This window comes from Hypanus sabinus, chromosome 4 (assembly GCF_030144855.1).
Source record: "Hypanus sabinus isolate sHypSab1 chromosome 4, sHypSab1.hap1, whole genome shotgun sequence".
In the NCBI taxonomy this organism is placed as follows: domain Eukaryota; kingdom Metazoa; phylum Chordata; class Chondrichthyes; order Myliobatiformes; family Dasyatidae; genus Hypanus; species Hypanus sabinus.
Window position 1 is genome coordinate 149,931,498 of NC_082709.1, and position 17,516 is coordinate 149,949,013.

At 41.9% G+C, this 17,516-nt stretch overlaps 1 long non-coding RNA gene across 1 annotated transcript in view; it reads left to right on the forward strand.

Moving 5' to 3' along the window:
* Positions 1-16,896, forward strand: part of LOC132393314 (uncharacterized) — a 121,173-nt gene extending 104,277 nt beyond the window's left edge. The window contains exons 7-8 of the long non-coding RNA XR_009511835.1: positions 1,897-2,005; positions 9,170-16,896. This is a non-coding gene — a long non-coding RNA (uncharacterized LOC132393314). The remainder of the gene's footprint in view (positions 1-1,896; positions 2,006-9,169) is intronic.
* The last annotated feature ends 620 nt before the right edge of the window (positions 16,897-17,516 follow it).

Here is a 17,516-nt window from a genome sequence, read left to right on the forward strand (position 1 = left end):
TTGCAATAAAGTGTCCCTACTTTTATATTCAGTGTGCCTGGCAGTCCATTTGTCGAGAGTTCTAATGAAAGGTCATTTCCATAAATGCCGTGTGCTTCTAGTATCTTCTCATTTTAGCAATTTACTAGTTTTCCTAAAAATTGTTATACTTGTGTTTTAGCATTTTGTGTTTGAGAAACTGGGACAGAGATGCTAAAGCACCTTGCCAGAGATCATGTTGGCTTTTTGCCTGTTTGATGGTCCAGTACTTTCTCTATTGACAACTTGTTTGAAATTCCTCCCTCCCTTAGTTCATTGATCATATTGATATTGTCTGGATAATTACAGTCTCTTCTGTGAAAAAAAGAGAAAATAATTTCTCTTTGTTAATATCCCAGTTTCATCCTTACTTCAGTAGTGCTCATTTTATTTTCATATGTGTGTTGAAACTTTTACAGCTTATTGTTATATTATTAGCTAGTTTTCTCTCATATTCTTACCTTCTACGTGTTGTATTCTCTATAGTTATTCTTTGCTATTATCTAAAAAAACCTATTTATCTGACCTGTTTATCCTCTAAAATCCTAATCCTCTGACCTACCTATTAATGCATAATATAATTAAAAATCAACCTTACTGACTAATTAAATTCCAGTTTAACAGAAAAACTTGTTTTGGTGCTTGAAATCAATTAAATCCAATCTGTTTTTTTCATCACACTTGGCTTTCATGACACTAGATGGCACTCCACTCCTTAAATTTAAAAAAAACTTCCAAGATACTGTTAGCTTGCTGCTTATTAAAGATATCAGAATCAGAATCAGATTTAATATCACTGGTATATGTCGTGAAATTTGTTGTTTCTGCAGCAGCAGTACATTTTAACACATAATAATAAAAACTGTGGAAAATATATATATTAAATATTTAAATTGAATAAATAGTCCTAAAGAAGTAGCGAAGTAGACTTCATAGGTTCAATGTCCATTCAGAAATTTGATGGTAGAGTGGAAAAGGCTGTTCCTGAGCCTTTGAGTGTGGAGCTTCAGGCTTCTGTACTTCCTTCTTGATGGTAGCAATGAGAAGAAGAGGGTGATGCAGGTCCTTAATGTTGGGTGCAGCCTTTTTGAGGTAGCACTCCGTGAACATGTTCTGGATCCAACTGAGGCTAGTGCCCGTGATGAGTTCACGACTCTCTGCAGCTTCTTTCAACCCTGTGCAGTAGCATCTTCCTCCCACTCCATTCCAGATGGTCTTGCAGCTTTCCATGATTTGCGAATGTCTTTGGTGATGTACAACATCTCCTCAAACTCCTATATAGCTGCTGACATGCCTTCTTTGTAACTGCCCAGAATAGATCCTCAGAGATGTTGACACTCAGGAACTTGAAATTGCTCACACTTCCCACTTCTAATCCCTCTGTGAAGACAGGTGTGTGTTCCCTCGTCTTACCCTTTTTGAAGTCCACGATCAGTTTTTTGGTTTCTCTGACAATGAATACAAGATTGTTGCTGCAACACCACTCAACCAGCTGATCTATCTCGCTCCTGTACGCCTTCTTGCCACCATCTGAAATTCTGCCAGCAATAGTTGTGCCAACAATATCAAATTTATAGATGTTATAGATATTGTAAATCTGTGTTTTAAATCCCATTTTTTCCACAGTGACCGCTGTATAAGAAAAGGAAGACTTGATGGCATTTTCACACTCTCAGAGAGTTTACAGCCAATTCAATGCCTTTAAAGTAGCCACTGTTGTAATGTAAGAAAGAAGACAATTGCAATGCAGTAATAATCAAATTAATGTGGATTGCAAGTTAGTATTGGCTGATGGACCCTGTGCCAAAAACTATTGACTGTTATATACATTGAATAAATCTTGTCTATGTTCCCATGTATCTGCTCTCAACATCATAGTGGTTCGTAATGAAAGCAGAAAGTGCTGGAAATGCTCACCAGGCCAGGCAGCAGTGGTTGAAACAGAAGCAGAGTTAAACACACTGGCATTCCTCTGATCTTCTCCCAGGTAACTAATATTCAGCAAGGATCTTAAACAAGTGATGATTAATACAATTCTGCCTCACAAAATAAACAAGAGTAATGAACCTATCTCTGGGTGTGAGTAGTCCTTATAAATGACAGGCTGTCGATGTGCAATGTAGCCTGTGAATTACTTAGTCACTCTGGTTCAATACATTCATGTATTTCTCTGTTGAATCAATGGTAAACATACTAATAACCTGGAAAAACAAATTTACATCCGAACTTAAACCGTAGGATTTATAAAAAATTACACATCCTACGTTAACCAACCTACGCTAAGTGGTGTAGTGGCATTTGCATCAGACTTTGATGTGAGTGGTCCCAGATTCGAATCCGGCTGGCTCCTTACACACTTTCCATCCGTGCTGAATTGAGTATCCAGCTAGCAACTTAGCCTCATAGTTGCTAAAGAACCAGCAAGGTTACCATCTGATGCGCCACAAGGCATGGAAAGGAACAACAACACATCCTCTATAATTGCTTGTCCACTGTTAAATGGATAAAAGTATGCAAGGAACAGTTAACGCAACAAAAGTAACAAAACAAGATTTAATTGTTCTTCCTTTGAAAGCAGGCAAATGAGCCAGTAGTGAGGTACAAAGAATTGTTCCTAAATCCCAATTCACTATTTCCTATTTCACTCCGTTCCCAAAAAAACAATTCTACCTAAAATTTAAACTTGGGGAAATGCCTTGAAATTCTACACTAGGCCAGGACTCAAATAGTAGAGGAGAGAGGCCTAATGAGAAGGAGCAATGCAAATCTCTAGCCTCACAAGCCACTGATACCCCGCAGAGGAGCATCTACCTATCCTTCAGCATTCCTCTGGAGATAATGGATGGTGATCTGGTGTACTGTAGAAATCAGTCTAGAAGCAGTGAATTGGGGTGACTTTGCCAATCCATGGTGTTGGGGTAGGATAGGAAAGGAAATTCCAAATCCTTGTGCTCCCTTTAGCATTTGTGAAAATATTGTCATTCTTTTAAATCCAAAAAAATTCCCATTTGTCAATATGTTCATTGGACATAAACCTTTGCAATTGCAGCCAAGACAAAGATTCCAGCAACAAGCAGCACAGCCATGTAAACTAAATGGAACTTACTTTATATGCCAGTGCCATTAACTCAATTCTTTTTGGTCCTTCAAACTGCCCTTCTGTAGTTTGATGTGTAAAATAAAACACAAAATATGGTTGTTAACCGTAAGTTATTGCCTGGACTTAGTGGTTAAAGGCAAATTGATGGCACATGTTGCTGGCTTTAGAAAGTTTCTCACAATGATCTAATGATCCATCTGAACCTCTCATTTCCTAAGGAATGCTCCTGCCAGGTATTGGTTCTGAGGGTCAGCCACACTTAGAAAGCCAACCACAATGAAGGATTCTTTCAGACACTAAAATGGGAAAGAAAATGTATGAATAAATTTAGGAGCTAAAGCATTTTTCACAGTGCAAGGTAAACTGAATATGATATTGTGTTGCCTTTATGGCATTTATTTAGTTTATAATATTTTCACTTTAGTAAGTCATTTGCTAGCATTTTTTAGTTAAAGTTAGGATTGTTTAAAGTAAATTTGTTCATTGTCTGTGATATATCGCGGCATGCAACGACATCACATCCGGTTTCGCCGCATCTTGTGGGAAAATACCGGTTTGGAGAAACGGGAAGGAGGGGGCTCATATGTGCAGGATCAGCACGAGAAAAGTTGTCTTTCTACGCATTAGATACATAGTGAAGCAACGCCATAAGTTCATGAGATAATCGATATGTTGAATTAAAAATGTTAACGCTGATTCTGTTAAAAGTAATGACGGTTGATAAGGTTTATGTTTTCGTTAGTTAAAGAGTTGCGGAAAGTTTGTGTTGAAGTGTATTTAAAGCAGTCAATGGCGTAGGTAGATTCTGACTGTATGCTGCACTTTAATGTAATGTAGTTGTTGTAGTTTTACTTTTGCAAGTATCTATGATGTAAATGTGATATCAAGAAGGAAACAAATACTGTACAAATCTTGTATTGTTTTGTCAACAGTTTTCACCATACGTTAATGAGGAAGAGTGAACAGTAAACGGTTAATTTTACTGCAATCCTGTTTTCATTGACTACAGTTTACCTCGGTGTTTAGTTCAGCGGTCTCTTACACCTGAGCGAGAACACTACAGATATTATTCTCTTAAGTTGCTGGTCTGGAGGGTTGGGTTGCATGAAATCCAGGGAATTCCATGGTTAGATAAATTCAAGATTGGCTCAGATGGAAGAATCAAAGCATGTTGGTTAAAGGTTGTGTGCTGAATGGAAACCAGAGACTAGTGGTTTACCACATGGGTTGGTGTTGGGATCGTTGTTATTCATTATGTATATAAATGATTTGGATGTGAATGCCCAAAACTTGAACAGTAAATTTGCTGATGACACAAAATTAAGAGGTGTTGTTGATAGTGAAGAAAGTTATCGTAGATAACAAGGGGATTTTCTTCCGTTAGGGAAGGGAACCAGGAATGGTGAATTGATTTCAGTTCAGGTAAGTGTGAGGTGATGCATTTTGAAAGACAAAGCCCACAAAGGACTGATAGAGAGTGGAATGGGACATAAAGACTAAGGAGCTCTTGTGCATAGTTCATTTTAAGTGTTGTCACAGGTAGTCAGGGTGGTAAAAAAAAATGGCTTTTATCATGCTGACTCTCATTAGTAATAGCACTGAGTAGAAAAATTGGGATATTATATGTAAGTTATTGTCCAGGTTGCACTTGAAGTACTGTGTGCAGTTTGATCACCCTGTTATATGAAATTAATGTTAAACTGGAAAGAATGTAGAACACTGTTACAAGGATATTTCCAGGACACGAGAGCCTGAGATATAGGAAGAAGTTGGCCAAACAAGGTCTTTATTCAATATAATGTAGGAGAATTAGAGGCAATCTTATACAAGTGTTTAAAATTATGAGGGACAGAGATGAGTGTATGATGGCACTCTATTCCACAGGATAGGGGAGTTCAAAACTAGGGGGCATAAACAGGGCCAGATTAAGCTAGTGCGGGGCCTGTAGCATATGTTATAAAGGGGCCCTAAATATTAAAAATGCACATAAGTATTAAAACATAATTTATTTACTTGCATAGTAAAGTAATTCAATTTTTTCATTTGCTATACAGCCAGATAATACGACAAATTTCTGCCACTTCAGTAATAGTATTACTTACATGTAGGTATCAATTTCAAATGTCAAAAGTAACAAAACTACTATTTAAAAGTTACATTTTCTAGATTTAGCATGAGCAAATTTGTTGATGATACTGGAAATGTTTATTTCACATAGAAGATCATGTTCAATGCTCATTAGAGTGAGATTGTTCAATCTGTTTTGACCCATGGTGCTCCTTAGTTCATTTTTAGTCCTTTTCAGTTTTGAAAATGAGCGTTCTCCACTGCAGTTGGTAACCATGAGTGACAAATAGATGCGCAAGGCATTTTCTACATTTGGAAAGCATGACTCCAAAGAGTTGTCAGTTATTAAACAGTACAACTGTAACTCTACAAGGTCTTGTTTGGCGCCAATATGAGAAGCAAGATCAGTTTTCAACAGTTCAGTAAACTGCACAAGTTCTTCATCAAAACTTTCTTCCAGATATCATTTAATAAGATTTGATTACCTCTTTACGATCTCTTCAGGTATAAACGACTGTAACTGATGAAGGAATCCAAAAACACCACTCACCTTTAGATAAGCCTTCTGCCTTTTTGACAGGACAGAAAGAAAGTTGTCAATAATGGCAAGAAATGTTTGGCTTTTAAAATTCTGAGAAGGCGTTTGAGATTCAACATGTAGATCAAGAGTGCTGGAACCACTGAAATCATCATACGTGCGATTTTGCTTGTGCTTTCTTCGAGTTTGCTGTTGATAATCTTCACACTTAGTCAGATCCTTGGCTTTTTGCTCAATGTCTGAAAAAGTAGATCGCATAGCTTGAATATATCCACGCAAGGATTCGTAGAGTGCACAAGCTGCGTTCAAGTCTTGGCCAGAAGATTGCAAAGAAGCACCAGTCATTTGAAAACGCTGTAATACTTGATCCCACAATATGACCATTGTATTTCCAACTTCATCATGGTTGAATGTAGTCCACGGGCCTGTTGTCATCCAAGACTTGTTTTATTGCAGAAAAGCTGTGTAAAAGTGCTTTCATTGCATCTGCATGAGCTGACCACCTGGTATCTGACATTCTTTTCACAATGGGCAAATGAGCATGACCACCAGATAATGCAGCAGGAAGGGGATCCCACCGATGAGTAGAAGCAGAAAAAATGTTTACAGGCTTTCTACAAATTGAAAGAAAATTAAGGAACACGTACAACAAGCTGGAGGAACTCAGCAGGTCGGGCAGCATCCGTGGAAACAAACAATCAGTGTTTCGGGCTGAGACCCTTCGCCAGGACTGAAGAGGGAGGGGGCAGGGGCCCTGCAGGTGAAAAACCAGTAAGTGGAAAGATCAAGGGGTGGGGGAGGGGATAGGCAGGAAAGGTGAAGAAGGAATGTAAGGGGAAAGCACTATGGGTAGTTGAAGAAGGCGGAATGATGAGAGGGGTGAAAGGCAGCTGGAGGAGGAGGCAGAGTGAAAGTGGGATGGGGGAAGGGAGGGGGAGGGAATTACTGGAAGTTGGAGAATTCAATGTTCATGCCAAGGGGCTAGAGACTACCCAGACGGTATATGAGGTGTTGCTCCTCCAACCTGAGTTTGGCCTCATCAGGCAGTAGAGGAGGCTGTGTATGGACATATCTGAATGGGAATGTGAAGCAGAGTTGAAGCGGGTGGCAACTGGGAGATCCTGTCTGTTGTGGCGGACGGAGCAGATGTGCTCGATGAAGCGGTCTCCCAATCGTCGGGTCTCACCGATGTAGAGGAGGCCGCACCGGGAGCAGGGGCCCTGAATGGTGGTAAGAGAGGAGGTATAGGGACAGGTGTAGCACTTACGCTTGCAGGGATAAGTACCAGGTGGGAGATCTGTGGGGAGAGACGTGTGGACCAGGGAGTCGTGGAAGGAACGATCCCTGCGAAAAGCAGAGAGGGGTAGAGAGGGAAAGATGTGCTTAGTGGTGGGGTCCTGTTGAAGTTGCAGAGGATAATGTGCTGGATCTGGAGGCTGGTGGGGTGCTAGGTGAGGGCAAGGGGAACTTGGTCCTTATTGTGGTGATGGGAGAATGGGGTAAGGGCCGGTGCAGGAAATGGAGCCGATGCGGGTGAGGGTATCATTGATGACGGCAGAAGGGAAACCACGATCCTTAAAGAAAGAGGGCATTTGAGATGTCCTGGAACAGAGAGCCTCATCCTGGGAGCAGATGCAGCAGAGACGGAGGAACTGGGAATAGGGAATAGCATTTTTACATTTGCCAGGGTGGGAAGAGGTCTAGTCGAGGTAGTTATGAGAGTCAGTGGGTTTATAGAAGATGTCAGTGGACAGTCTTACTCCAGAGGTGGAGACTGAGAGATTAAGAAAGGGGAGAGAAGTGTCTGAGATGGACCAAGTGAATTTGAGGGCTGGGTGGAAGTTAGAGGCAAAGTCGATGAAATTGAAGAGCTCAGCATGGGTGCAGGAAGCAGCACCAATGTAGTCATCAATGCAGTGAAGGAAAAGTTGGGTAGCAGTACCAGTATAGGTTTGGAGCATGGACTGTTCCACATAACCAACGAAGAGGCAGGCATAGCTGGGGCCCATGCGAGTGCCCATAGCTACAGCCTTGGTCTGAAGAAGGTGGGAAGAGCCAAAAGAGAAGTTAGTAAGTGTGAGTACCAGTTCCACCAACCAGAGGAGTGTGGTGGTGTTGGGGAACTGGTGAGGTCTATTGTCAAGTAAGTAGTGGAGGGCTTTGAGGCCTCCTTGATGGGGAATCGAAGTGTATAAGGATTGGACATCCCTAGTGAAAATGAAGCTGTCGGGACCAGGGAACTGGAAGTTATTGAAGAGGTGGAGGGCATGGGATGTATCCCAGATGTAGGTGGGGAGGACTGAACTATGGGTGACAAAATGGAGTCCAGGTAGGCAGATACAAGTTCGGTGGGGCAGGAGCAGCTGAAACTATGGATCTACCGGGACAGTCAGGCTTGTGGATCTTGGGGAGGAGGTAAAACCAAGCAGTGCGGGGTGTGGGAATTTTAGTTTTTTGGCTGAGGATGGAAGGTCTCCCGAGTTGACAAGGGCAGGGATGGTACGGGAGACAACGGTTTGATGATTTTTGGTGGGATCCTGTTCCAGGGGTAAGTAAGAGGAGGTGTCAGAGAGCTGCCGTTTGGCCTCAGCGAGGTAGAGGAAAGAAAATTAATGCTTCTTGACAACATTCGCAGCACATTTTCCAACCAAATTTAGTGAATGTGCAAAACATGGAATGTAATCTGCAAACTCATTCAGTTCTTTAATTCGTGCTTGTAAGCCACTGTACTTGCCACTCATGTTGCTGGCATTGTCATAACTTTGACCATGGCAGTTTTTTATATCAATGCCATTTTCCTTCAAAGACTCAAGTAAACTTTGAGCGAGCTGTTCAGCACTATGGCCTTCCATATCCAAAAACTTCACAAATCTTTGAACTGGTCCAAATGGCAAAACATCACGCACAGTCAAAGTCAGCTGGTCCATGTTAGATATATCTGGAGTAGAATCCAATGGAACAGAATAATGCTTGTATTTCTTCACTGTACTGATAATGTGATCCAGTATGCTGGATCCAATCAGATTGATGAATTCCTCACATGTTGTTTTAGATAGGTATGATTTATGTCCCCTTCCTTTGTCTGCATGAGCATTCATATGCTCTGCCAGAAAAGGTCAAACACGGTCAGTAATTCTAACAACCCCAAGTAATTTCCATTATGACAAGAGCCAACAGTTTCATCACTACCATGAAATGAAAGACCTCGTTCTGCTAAAAACTTTACAACTTCAATTATTTGTTCTAGAAGTGTGCGCCAACACTTTTGTTCAGTCTCCATTTCTTTCACAAGGTGGGAACTGATGCGTTTATTAACACGAAATTCACAGTTTAATCCGACCTTGTATGTTCCTGGGCTGGTTCAGACTACCTAAAATCAGGAAAAAAAATGAGGAATCATGAACTGGGTCACATGAAACTGTTGACTCGCTGATTCCTTGTTGCAGACTCACCGTGGCGGCACATCCTCCAGCGGCGTAACAGTGCAAGCTGTGGCGGCTTGGGAGCGTGGGGGATAGCACAAAGGTCACCAGCAAGGAGCCAACACACACTTGGACACAGATACCACACAGCATGCAGCTCGCCCAACATGAAAACAGCAGCGCTGCCAGATCGTCGTGAGAATACGGTGAGAGATACCGACTTCACCGGACTGCAGCTTGCAAGCATTTAGTGTGGGGCCCTTGAAAATGTGGGGCCTGCAGCATATTATACTTTTGCTACTAGGTTAATCCTGCCCTGGGCATGAGTTTAGGGTGAGAAGGGAAAGATTTAAAAGAGACCTGAGAGACAGCGTTTCCATGCTGAGGGTGCCGAGTATATGGAATGAACTACCAGAGTAAGTGGATTGAGGCATTTGAATAGGTCAGTGGAGGGGTGGGGCTGAGCACAGGAAAATGGGACTTGATTGGGTGCAACCTGGTTGCATGGACTTGTTGGGCCAAGGAGCCTGTATCTGTGCTCAGATCCCAAAACTCGCTCCAGGTCTACCCAAACCAGAAGCCTTTGATAAATAATTCAGTGTATGTTGCTCTCAGCACAAGGGATAAAGGCAATGGGAGATCAAAAGATGCTACTATGATTTTCATAGAGCCATCAAGGTGGCAAAATGGCAACACGGGGATGAAATCCAGTCACAGCCCTCAACAATGACACACACACAAAGTATGGCAAGGGCTACACCCCACTGCAGACTTCAAGAGGAAGTGCAACAGTACAGCCAACATTGCTGCCTCGCTCCCGGATGAGCTAACTTTTTTTTACGCTCGATCTGAGGATGATAGGACTGAACGCTCAAGGGGAGCTGCCGGCGAGACCCGCGCCTTGGTCATCTCCGAGGCTGAGGTACGTAGAACATTCCAAAGTATCAACAGCCGCAAGGCAGCAGGGCCAAACGGCAACCCAGGGTGGGCCAGCAAAGTGTGTGCGGAATAGCTGGCTAGTGTGTTTACCCTTTTAAAAATTTTCCCTCTCCCAGTGGGTAGGGCCCTCCTGTCTCAAATCGTCCATTAATGTCCCTGTACCTAAGGGTAGCACGCCTGAACAATAGGTGCCCTGTCACACTCACCACAATTATAAGCAAGTGCTGTGAGAGACTGGTTAAAGATTACATCTGCAGCATGCTACCACCCACACTGGACCTCCTACAATTCGCCTACTGATGGAACCAGCCTATCAATGATGCCATAGCCACAGGGCTACTCACTGTCCTCACTCCCCTGGAGAAGAGGGATGCATATGTGAGAATGCTGTTCCTGGACCACAGTTCAGCATTCAACACTGGAATTCCCTCCAGACTTGACAGGAAGCTCAGAGATCTTGGCCTGCTCCCCACCTTGTGTAGCTGGATCCCAAACTTGCTATCGGATTGCTGACAGATGGTAGGGCTGGGTTCCATCACCTCTGTCCATCTGACCCTGCACACAGATGCCCCCCATGGCTGTGTCCCGAGTCCCCTCCTCTATTCCCTTTACACCCACAACTGTGCGGACACACACAGCTCCAATCAGCTTGGCCTTATTTCTAGCAGTGATGATACAACCTACGGAGGAGAGGATGACACTCTGACGCAGTGGTGCCAAGATAACAACTCCTCCCTCAATCTCCAAACAGCAACAGAACTGATTGTGGATTACAGGAGGAACGAAGACAGGCTCTCCCAATGGACCCGCAGTTGAGAGGGTGAGTCATTTCCAGTTCCTCTGTATACACATCACTGAGGATCTTACCTGGACTGTACACAGCGGCTTTGCGGCAAAAAAAGCACAACAGTGTCTCTTACACCTCAGCCAACTGAAGAAGTTCGGCATGAACCCCAAATCCTCAGGACCTTCTACAGGGGCATCATTGAGAGCATCCTGTGATATGGTCCGGTCTGGAGCTGCTGCTCCTCCTCCTCCTCCTCCCTGTCCCGACCTGTGTATCATATTTGTCCTGCTTGTGCTGTTCGCCTGGTTTTGTTCTGTTTGTCCCGGCTTGGAGTACCCACCGTTAATCAACTATAAGTCTGTTCTCATAGTCACCCTGGACTGAGCTCCCTTCTGATCCCTTGCCTGTGTCGGGTAAGCAGGCTGGACTGCTGTTGTGCAGTGGGGGACTCTGCCCCTTCCTATTCCTTGCCTCTGTTGGGTAAGCCAGGCCAGACTGTTGTTGCCCGGCAGGGGACTCCGACCCCTTCCTACTCCTCTCTTACGGCGGGTTGTGCCCTGCACCTCCCCAGGCCCCTGTGTTTCTGCCTGGGAGGCCGGGCCCTCCCCTGGAATTATGCGACCCACCCAGAGGGCTATCCTCCCAGCATTCCTTGTCCCATAGACCCATCCTCTAGCCTAGCCAGGATCCTGCCTTGCCCAAACTATCTCTGAACCCCAGGATCACCTTTGAATGCCACATCCCTCACACATGCCACGTCCCATCTTGTTCTATCCTTTAGTTGTTCCTGTCCTGCCCCTAGTACTTCGGTGCCTGTGTCCTGCATTTGGGTCCAGTCTCCATGTCCCTTTGTGATATCCTGACTGGCTCTATCACCGCCTGGTACGGGAACTGCACCAACCTTGATCGCTGGGCACCACAGAGAGTGGTACAGACAGCCCAGCACAATTGTGGATATGAGCTTCCCTCCACTGAGGACATTTATAGCAGCAGGTGCGGAAAGAAGGCCTGGAAGATCATCAGGGACATCAGTCACCCCAACCATAAACTGTTTCAGCTGTTTCCGTCTGGCAAACGGTACGACAGTATTAAAACCAGGGCAAACAGGCTGGAGGACGGCTTCTTTCTTCAAGCCATTAGACTTTTAAATTCACATGTCTGTACATTGCAATGGAGTCATAACACAAAGATTTTTACTCCCTCACATTGTGAGATGGGTGGGGAATTTAAATAAATTCAAATTAAATTCAGACTGAAATTCAAATTGCTCTATGATTTCAATTAGGTAGGAATTATAATATTATAAACAAATTTCCTTAAAAAAGCATCTCATATCTGTTAACACAAGGAAATCTGCAGAAGCTGGAAATTCAAACAACAACAACACACAAAATGCTGGTGGAACACAGCAGGCCAGGCAGCATCTATAGGGAGAAGCGCTGTCGACATTTCGGGCCGAGACCCTTCATCAGGACTAACCACTAACATATCTGTTAACTTTGAAATACTTATCCAAGGGATTGAAGTGAAAAGCAAACAGCTGAAGGAGCTCGGCAGATAAATGGAGGGAAGTGGACCATCAAAGTTTCAGGCTGACACCCTCAACTTGGACTGAAGGACAGAGAGGAGATGAGATGAGGGGATGGGTGCAGAAAGAGCTGGCTGGTGGTAGTCGATCCAGATGGTGGGGAAGAGGGTGGTGGTAGTTGACAGGCAATTGAGGGAAGAGTGAAAATATTGACAAAGACATCCCCCGGGATTGCCTGCAAACGTGCCTGTGGAAGAATGAATAACATGGAGAGAGTGATCCCAGCAGAAAGGAGTTGGGAGGGAAGATATGGCTGGTGGTGAAATCATAGTGTAGCTGGTAAATTATGTCTAGGATTCCTTTAAAATGTATTCATTGTGCAAAAAGCAACATCTACCAGGAATATTAGAGTTAAAATTGTTTACGAAGAGCATATATTTAAATTTATCACTTGGTTCTAAAACTTGCACTGGAGGAGGTGTGAATGAGTCTACATTATGGTGGCAAAAGAAAACTTTGAAAAGAACTTGGCCGTGGCTCCACCTACAACTCTCAAATTATATTGAAAGTTCACTTATACGTTCCTTCACATTTTAAACAGAACCTACCTAATTTGAATATGGTATATGGTACTGGAATAATTTACCAAGATCTAAACTATTGATTGGAGATGTTAATTCAAAGCATACAGTAGCAATTTAAAAAAATTAATTCTAGTAATTAAATATATATGAAATTACTGCAAGCTGTTATCATAAATAAGAATTAGTAAACAATTGGATTGCCATCTGAGTCACTCATTTTCTGCAGGGTTGGATGTATGCTGTCCCATCTGGGCTGGCTTATAATTGATCCTAGACACACATGAGTGATCTGAAACAATTAATTTAAAAGATAATTAAGGATGGGCAGTGATACCCATATTGTTCCTCCAATTAACATAGATTCTGTCCCTGATCACAGATGCATACAGCAGGCTGTCTGAAGTGGCAATTTTTTCTATAGGTGATTCTGAGCAATCAGGGCTTCAGATTTGAGCTCTGCCAACTATTTTTGTTTGCAGAGGCAATTGAGATATTGGCCAGGCCCAGATAGTTAAGTAACAACTGATGTAAGCAGTTTTCCTTCAGGAAAGAGGCTTCTCCTAGACAAGAGGTACAAGTTCATGTTGGATCACACAAGTGCCATTGTCATGTAATGCACCATCAATAACTCTGAGACGTGGGTTAAGGTAGGCTTTTATCGGCTGGAAGAAAGCACTGTCAGCAGCAAGTGACCATCACACAACATCCTGGAGACTGAGGAAGGGTCTGTGGCTCCAATCGCCTTTATACCGGGGTCCGTGGGAGGAGCCACAGGAGCAGTTAGTGGGGGGTGTGTCCAGACAGGTATATGTAGTTCACCATATTTACCTTAACCCACATCTCAGAGTTATGATGGTGCATCAATTTTATTGGCTGGAAGAAAACACAAGCAGCAAGTGACCATCATACAACATCATGTAAGCTGTCTGAGTGGTCATTTAAGGATTCCTTACCCCAATTTTTCAGACTATTTGGAAGGGATAAAATAATACCCATACTTATTTCTTTTTGACTGACTGTATATTATGTGTGCTTGAAGGTTATTGCAGGATATACAAACTAATATGAGATAAAGGAGGTCAACAAAGTATGTGGAATTCTCTGTGATCAACCAAATGCAAGTGTGCATTTAACACCTTATAATCCAACACTGACTGCAAATTGACCAAAGTTTCTATCTCGGCATGCTGAGAGGAACCAAAAGGTTTTTAATGAACTTTTTAAATAAGCTGCAAGCTGAAGAAGTGCTCGAAAGCTACTAATACAAAGATAAACAGGATGTTGCATGAACTTAACTATGTTTCTTTCTCCAAATATAATTATAATTTTAAAAGTTAGGATACAATTTTCAGTAGAGTTACAAGTGAACACATACATAAGTAACACCCATAGTTTAATAAGCCTGGATTTGTATTCAATGGTATTTTGAAATTGGTAAACATCAGAACTGGCAAGGCCACATTGAAATGTAGGTTATAACAGGATGATAGCTGAAAATGATCTGAACTCAGTAAATTAGTTTCTTCTTCATAGAAGTGCATTTGTTTTTTTATTAACTGCACATTATGTTAATCCCGCCTTTCAAAAACAGTTTCAAGCAAGTGAAGGTTTTCTTTCTCTGTGTTTGTTGCAATTGGAATGGTTTTCCTCATGCACAAGTAATACTGGATTCCTGACAACGTCTTTATCTGCAATGCTTTGGAGTCATTTAGGTGTTGATTTAACCTCATATGATATTTTGTTACAGAGGTATAGACCCTTGTTGGTGTTAATTGTCAAGCAGTATCACATTTCTTTCTTGATATTAAGATAGCTTTAACTTCGGCCCAGAACCAATGAAGTAATTAGACTTTCTCCTGACGACTCAAGATATAAATCTTGAGATCAGGGAAGCAGGTATTGCTCACAATCTGCTCTTTAGTTCAGGGCACTTTATGACTGCCGCATGAGCTGTGCCCATAATATTGGACAATATTGTAAATGTCATCTGATAACTTGGTGCCACATCATTAGTCAAGTTAGTTTTTCTATTCTTCTAACTTTAACCCTCCTGCCTAAATCCTTCAATACTTCATTATGCTTTTAGAAAATTGCTTAAATGCAACAATGACACATTCATGTCAAATATATTTTTCCAGCCCATTCTCAATCTCAATGCAATTTGCTATGTAAATCGGACATGTTGCAAGTTCATTCACTTTAATGTTGTGTAAACTCCCTTTAATAACTTCTTCCTGTAGTTGCCATCCTTGCATTAGGGAACTACTTGGGTGCCACTGTTGAGTTGTACTATATAATGTTTAGTTTTGCATACAGAGGCTCTATGGCCTTGTTACTACAAATAAATCTCAGCATCACATGTTTGTACCGACAAATTCCTGCTGTGAAACAGCAAAGTCTGTTGCCAGATCTGCTCTTTGCACCACTCCTTTTCTACCAGTCCTCAAAGCTGGATTTCCAGCCATAGTTCCTGCTTTTTTGTCCGTGTACCACATTTACACTAATGTCCTTGCTGATTGAATCTTTCGAGGCTACTTCACTGATCCAGTTGTCATGCATGTTTGATTTAGCATTAACTCTTTAATATTGGATACCATTTGCTGGATATAACGATCCCTTAGTTCACACGCAAAATTATCTCTGAGCATTCAGATCAGAAAGTCATCAAAGTTGAGGTGCCATGACTAATCTTTCTATGTCATCGCTAATTGTTCTTCCGATGAGTCCCATGATACAGTACAACTGATCACATGATGCTATGTGCACGTGGTTTTTCATTGCGCCTGCTTGTACTTGTGCCAATAAACTTGACTTTAGACTTCTTCACAATTTCTTGAGATGTTGCACTGTACCTTTTTAGACCATAAGACATAGGAGCAGAATTAAGCCATCTGGCCCATCGAGTCTGCTCCACCATTCAATCATGGCTGATCCTTTTTTTGTTATCTCCTCCTCAACCCCAGTTCCCAGCCTCCTCCCCGTAACCTTTGATGCTATGTCCAATCAAGGACCTATCAAACTCTGCCTTAAATACACCCAATGAGCTGGCTTCCACAATTGCATGTGGCAACAGATTCCACAAATTCACCACCCTTTGTCTAAAGAAATTTCTCTGCATCTCTGTTTTGAAAGGGCACCCCTCTATCCTGAGGCTGTGACGTCTTGTCCTAGACTCTCAGACCATGGGAAATATCCTTTCCACATCTACTGTGTCTAGGCCTTTCAACATTTGAAAGGTTTTGATGAGATCCCCCCTCATTCTTCTGAATTGCAGTCAGTACAGACCCAGAGCAATCAAATGTTCCTCGTATGATTCCTGGGATCATCCTTGTGAACCTCGTCTGGACCCTCTCCAATGCCAGCACATCTTTTCTAAGATGAGGGGCCCAACATTGTTCACAATACTCAAGGTGAGGCCTCACTAGTGCCTTATAAAGCCTCAGCATCACATCCTTGCTCTTGTGTTCTAAACCTCTTGAAATGAAAACTAACATGGCGTTTGCGTTCCTCACCACCAGCTCAACCTGCAAGTTAACCTTCAGCGGGTCTAAGTCCCTCTGCATCTCAGATTCCTGGAGTTACTCCCTGTTTAGAAAATCATCCACACATTTATTTCTACTACCAAAATGCATGACCATATATTTTCCAACATTGTATTTCATTTGCCACTTTTCTTTATTAATATGTCAAATGGGATTAGCTATAGTCTTGCTAATGATAGAACTAAGGTCAAATTGCATACTTTTCCTATATCTTGTGTTAGTGTGACATTGATTAGGAATAAGAATGGTGTGTTTACTAATGCCACTGAATTACCTGTGCCTATTTTGACTAACAAGATCACTTCCTTGTACTTGTATATGTCCTTATATAGTTATTTGCTAATTTAATTCCTTATTGTACATAATGATATATTGACGTAATGTATATTTTTTGTTAATCTTCAATAATAATCAATAAAAAAGATTTTAAAATGAAATGAAATGAAATGTCCTTATTCTAAAATCTTTGTCCTTCCCTTCTGTATAAACTATATTAGCACTCTCTCAATATTTCAATGTATTGAAAAGCACTTCATTCATTGTTTGCAAGCAATATTGCAAATGTTACACACAAGAGGAGTGAAGATAAGTTTAGCTTTTGTAACAGATCTTATGTGATGTTGGTCTTTCTAGTTAAAAAACATAGGATAGAAGTCAATGAAAAGACGAATTCAGAGAACAAAAACTAAACAAGGCAGATTACTAGAAATTTATCTCCTTCTCCTTCCAAGCTGGAAGCCTGAGAGTTAAAAAGGACAAAGGAAAGCATTGCCAGACTGAAACACTGCAAGGTGTTGCTGACCTTGAGATAGAAATTACCTCCAGATTCCATTATGTTTATCATGACCTTTGTATATTTAACAATCTTACTGTAGAATTTAATATGAGACTTTCTCATATGTAATGAATGCTATGTGAACTGATAGACTTCTTACAAAAATGCAAGCTGAGAATTCTAATGCTATGCACATTTGTACTTTCCTGTGCAGAT